The sequence below is a fragment of the Mobula hypostoma genome, chromosome 9 (assembly GCF_963921235.1).
Source record: "Mobula hypostoma chromosome 9, sMobHyp1.1, whole genome shotgun sequence".
Taxonomy (NCBI): domain Eukaryota; kingdom Metazoa; phylum Chordata; class Chondrichthyes; order Myliobatiformes; family Myliobatidae; genus Mobula; species Mobula hypostoma.
Genome location: NC_086105.1, coordinates 116539956 through 116545955, shown reverse-complemented (window position 1 = coordinate 116545955; position 6000 = coordinate 116539956).

The following is a 6000-nucleotide window of genomic DNA, read 5'->3' as shown; positions in this document are numbered from 1 at the left end:
CAGAATCAACTTATGTACAGATACACCTGTACCTGGCAGCTTATGTAAATACAACCAATTTTTGTATATAAGCTAATTTTATGTAGTTTATATTTGTTGTGTTTTATTGTGTTCTTTCTGCTACTGTATTTTTTTATTCTGCATCAAATATGGAGTAACAATCATTTCACTCTCCTTTCCACTTGGGTACCGACGAATGACAATAAACCATCTTAAATCTTGATAGAAAAACCTGCACCTTTCAACTCCCTCTCAGGACATGCCAAGATGTTTTTGAAAGGTAGTAAAGCAGCACCCAGTGCACAGTGTCAAGTGCTGGTGACCAAGCTATTATAGATAACTCCCCTGTTCTGATTTAAATCCTTTTGCATCTACCTGAAAGAACGAAGTGTCGGTCAGAGTCGGTGTGCTCCACCAGTGGTGGTGTGGCACAGCGTCCAAGCTGGAGTCAGTGCTGCCCCTAGTGCTCGATCGGCAGAAGACAGGCCATATTGTGTTCAACTGCAGATATCTGCAACATTTGTGGACTCAGGACCTTGGCCTATATGTTTTTGTGTGAATGTATTTTACAAATACTTTACCTTACATGTGCTTGCTGTCATCTATGTGCTACATGCGCTTTGTGCTGTGTGTGACTATTGCTGCTATGTTGCTCTTTGGCCCCAGAGTAACACTGTTGTGTTTGGCTGTATTCATGTATGGTTGAATGTGGCCAAGTGGTTAAGGCATTGGACTAGCGACCTGAAGGTCGTGAGTTTGAGCCCCAGCCGAGGCAACATGCTGTGTCCTTGAGCAAGGCACTTAATCACTGCTCTGCAATGACACTGGTGCCAAGCTGTATGGGTCCTAATGCCCTTCCCTTGGACAACATTGGTGTCATGGAGAAGGGAGACTTGCAGCATGGGTAACTGCTGGTCTTCCATACAGCCTTGCCCAGGCCTGCACCCTGGAGAGTGAAGACTTTCCAGGCACAGATCCATGGTCGCGCAAGACTAATAGATGTCTTTATTTATTTGAATGACAATTCAACTTGTGCAATTGAACATCTTATTCCAAAGTTACCACCTCCAAGTATGCAACATTCTCTTAGCATGGTAGGTGGCACGGTTAGCCGGCTGTAAGATCAGGGTTCAATTCCCACTGTCTGTAAGGAGTTTGTACATTCTTCCCGTAATCACCTGGGTCCCCTCCGGGTGCTCACACGGGTTAGGGTTGGCATGCTATTTTGGTCATTTATGTAGATGACACATTTCACTCAACGTTTTTTGATGTTTCGACATACAGGTAACACATAATTTTAGCACTCACCTCAAATAAATGATTGCTTGAACTCACTGGCATCGCTATTTATTGCTCTCCGTAGATGCTTGCTGAGTTCCTCCAGCATTTTGTGTGTTGCTCAAGATTTCCAGCAACTGCAGAATCTCTTTGTGCTCAAGATCCCATCTGTTACCTCCCTCCATTTATAAGACTCCACAAGACATCTCCAATGAAGCAAGACAAGTTATTCATGGTGACCTGCTGAATATTTATTTTTCAAACTTCACCTTTAAATGCAATTACCCAGTCATTATCACCTTGCTGTATGTGCTAACTAGTCACTATGTTTCCTACCTTATAAAAGCCAATTTACAGAAATGGCTGTACGGTGTTTGAAACATTCTGAAATAGACTGGAAGGTAATATTTAAACTGAAGTGTCTGTTTGTATGTTTATGGATGTGGTCATAAATGCTTTATATGGCTTTTCTATTTCATTTCCCATTCAGGTCACCACTGCTTTTTAGGAACATTTGTGGAGGTTTCACTGTATGAACTTCAGCTTACATCAGTTGTCAAGAACTGGGATGGACAGGTCCTGAAAATTACCCTACTGCAGGAAGATATTTCAAATTGAAATTTTAAATGTTCCTCTCCACACCTACACCTAACACTGATGATGCAGTTTGTTTAAAACCTATTCAATGAATAAATAAACTCTTCTCAAGCTTCCGGTCAGGTACAGGTATCGGTTTTGATGACAAACTCTGCCATCTTCATCAGGGATAATTCCTGGGCATGTCTACTCTTGGTGGTATTTATACCCCCATAGTCTGTCCCTTCTGATTGGTTAGTCCTCATCCAATCATGTTTCTGCTGTCCCAGACACAATGGCCATAGGATTGACTTCAACAGCACGAAATTACTGGGCCATACCAATGGCTTTGGAACCTCCTGGGGAAGGAAGTCATTGAAGTAAAACTAGAGGAAAAGAATTTTAACAAAGATGAAGGTCTCACTCTAAGTAAGAACTGGAATTTGATTGTAAACAAGGTGGGGCAGCGGAAACCTGATTGGATGACAGGAAGGACAGAAAATGGGGGTATAAATATTACCTCACTAGACATGGCCAAACATTATCCCTGATGAAGAAGGTAGAGTTTGTCAGTGAAACGTTGGTTAAAATCGATACAGTTGAAGTCAGAAGTTTACATACACATTAGCCAAATACATTTAAACTCAGTTTTTCACAATTCCTGACATTTAATCCTAGAAAACATTCCCTGTCTTAGGTCAGTTAGGATCACTACTTTATTTTAAGAATGTGAAATGTCAGAATAATAGTAGAGAGAATGATTTATTTCAGCTTTTATTTCTTTCATTACTTTCCCAGTGGGTCCGATGTTTACATACACTTTGTTAGTATTTAGTAGCATTGCCTTTAAATTGTTTAACTTACGTCAAATATTTTGGACAGCCTTCCACAAGCTTCTCACAGTAAGTTGCTGGAATTTTGTTCCATTCCTCCAGACAGAACTGGTGTAACTGAGTCAGGTTTGTAGGCCTCTTTGCTCGCACACACTTTTTCAGTTCTGCCCATAAATTTTCTATCAGATTGAGGTCAGAAAATGATGTCAAGTCTGGTTCATCCTTGGGAGCAATTTCCAAATGCCTGAAGGAACCACGTTCATCTGTACAAACAATAGTATGCAAGTATAAACACCATGGGACCACGCAGCCGTCATACTGCTCAGGAAGGAGACGCAATCTGTCTCCTAGAGATGAACATACTTTGGCGCAAAAAGTGCAAATCAATCCCAGAACAACAGCAAAGGACCTTGTGAAGATGCTGGAGGAAACAGGTAGACAAGTATCTATAGCCACAGTAAAACGAGTCCTGTATCGACATAACCTGAAAGGCTGCTCAGCAAGGAAGAAGCCACTGCTCCAAAACTGCCATAAAAAAGCCAGACTACAGTTTGCAAGTGCACATGGGGACAAAGATCTTACTTTTTGGAAAAATGTCCTCTGGTCTGATGAAACAAAATTTGAACTGTTTGGCCATAATGACCATTGTTACATTTGGAGGAAAAAGAGAGAGGCTTGCAAGCCGAAGAACACCATCCCAACCGTGAAGCATTGGGATGGCATCATCATGTTGTGGGGGTGCTTTGCTGCAGGAATGACTGGTGCATTTCACAAAATAGATGGCATCATGAGGAGGTAAAATTATGTGGCTATATTGAAACAACATCTCAAGACATCAGCCAGGAAGTTAAAGCTCGGTCGCAAATGGGTCTTCCAAATGGCACAATGACCCCAAGCATACCTCCAAAGTTGTGGCAAAATTACTTAAGGACAACAAAGTCAAGGTATTGGATTGGCCATCACAAAGTCCTGACCTCAATCGGATAGAAAATTTGTGGGCAGAACTGAAAAAGCGTGTGCGAGCAAGGAGGCCTACAAACCTAACTCAGTTACATCAAACAACAGATCTCCCTCAGATCCCATCGTCAGCTCCTGGGTACTCAGAGGCTCCATCTTCCTCTCACCCCAACCCTCCCCTCTCCATTGACACCCCCAGCCTCCCCACTCCCCCCTCTGATCCCAGCTCTCATCCGTGCCGGGTCTTTACCATCCCCTCTGACCTTCAACTATCGGAGGCAGAACGCCCTATCCTCAGTAAGGGCCTCACCTTTGTCCCCCTTCGCTCACACCTCAGCGAGTTCCGTGTTCGCCACGATGCGGAACTCTTCTTCCGCCGTCTCCGTCTCCGAGCCTACTTCTTCGGCAAGGACTCTTCCACCCCCACTGATGACCCCTCCTCCCGTCTTCAACCCTCCTCTTCTTCATGGACACACCGCTCTGGTCTTCTGCCTGCTCTGGATCTCTTTATCGCTAACTGCCGACGGGACATCAACCGTCTCGACTTCACCGCACCTTATCCCCATTCCAACATCACTCCTTCGGAATGCTCTGCTCTCCACTCCCTCCGCACTAATCCTAACCTTATTATTAAACCCGCCGATAAGGGAGGTGCTGTTGTAGTCTGGCGCACTGACCCCTACCTTGCCAAGGCGACAGCTCGCGGATACCTCCTCTTATTTACCCCTCGATCGTGACCCCACTAAGGAGCACCAGGCCATTGTCTCCCACACCATCACCAACTTTATCCGCTCAGGGGATCTCCCATCCACTGCTACCAACCTTATAGTTCCCACACCTTGCACTTCCCGTTTCTACCTCCTACCCAAGATCCACAAACCTGCCTGTCCTGGCCGACCTATTGTCTCAGTTTGCTCCTGCCCCACCGAACTCGTTTCTGCATACTTCGACACGGTTTTATCCCCCCTTGTTCAATCCCTTCCTACCTATGTTCGTGACTCTTCTCACGCTCTTAAACTTTTCGATGATTTTAAGTTCCCTGGCCCCCACCGCTTTATTTTCACCATGGATGTCCAGTCCCTATATACTTCCATCCCCCATCAGGAAGGTCTCAATGCTCTCCACTTCTTTTTGGATTCCAGACCTAATCAGTTCCCCTCTACCACCACTCTGCTCCGTCTTGCGGAATTAGTCCTTACTCTTAATAATTTCTCCTTTGGCTCCTCCCACTTCCTGCAAACTAAAGTTGTAGCTATGGGCACCTGTAAGGGTCCTAGCTATGCCTGACTTTTGTTGGCTTTGTGGAAAAATCTATGTTCCGTGCCTATTCTGGTATCTGTCCCCCACTTTTCCTTCGCTATATCGACGACTGCATTGGCGCTGCTTCCTGCACGCATGTTGAACTCGTTGACTTTATTAACTTTGCCTTCAACTTTCACCCTGCCCTCAAGTTTACCTGGTCCATTTCCAGCACCTCCCTCCCCTTTCTAGATCTTTCTGTCTCTGTCTCTGGAGACAGCTTATCCACTGATGTCTACTATAAGCCTACTGACTCTATCAGCTATCTGGACTATTCCTCTTCTCACCCTGTCTCTTGCAAAAACGCCATCCCCTTCTTGCAATTCCTCCATCTCCGCTGCATCTGCTCTCAGGATGAGGCTTTTCATTCCAGGACGAGGGAGATGTCCTCCTTTTTTGAAGAAAGGGGCCTCCCTTCCTCCACCATCAACTCTGCTCTTAAACGCACCTCCCCCATTTCACGTACATCTGCTCTCACTCCATCCTCCCGCCACCCCACTAGAAATAGAGTTCCCCTGGTCCTCACCTACCACCCCACCAGCCTCCGGGTCCAACATATTATTCTCCTTAACTTCCGCCATCTCCAACGGGATCCCACCACTAAGCACATCTTTCCCTCTCCACCTCTCTCTGCTTTCCGCAGGGATCGCTCCCTACACGACTTCCTTGTCCATTCATCCCCCCCATCCCTCCCCACTGATCTCCCTCCTGGCACTTATCCTTGTAAGCGGAACAAGTGCTACACATGCCCTTACACTTCCTCCCTTACCACCATTCAGGGCCCCAGACAGTCCTTCCAGGTGAGGCGTCACTTCACCTGTGAGTCGGCTGGGGTGATATACTGCATCCGGTGCTCCCGATGTGGCCTTCTATATATTGGCGAGACCCGACGCAGACTGGGAGACCACTTTGCTGAACACCTACGCTCTGTCCGCCAGAGAAAGCAGGATCTCCCAGTGGCCACACATTTTAATTCCACATCCCCATTCTGATATGTCTATCCACGGCCTCCTCTACTGTAAAGATGAAGCCACACTCAGGTTGGAGGAACAACACC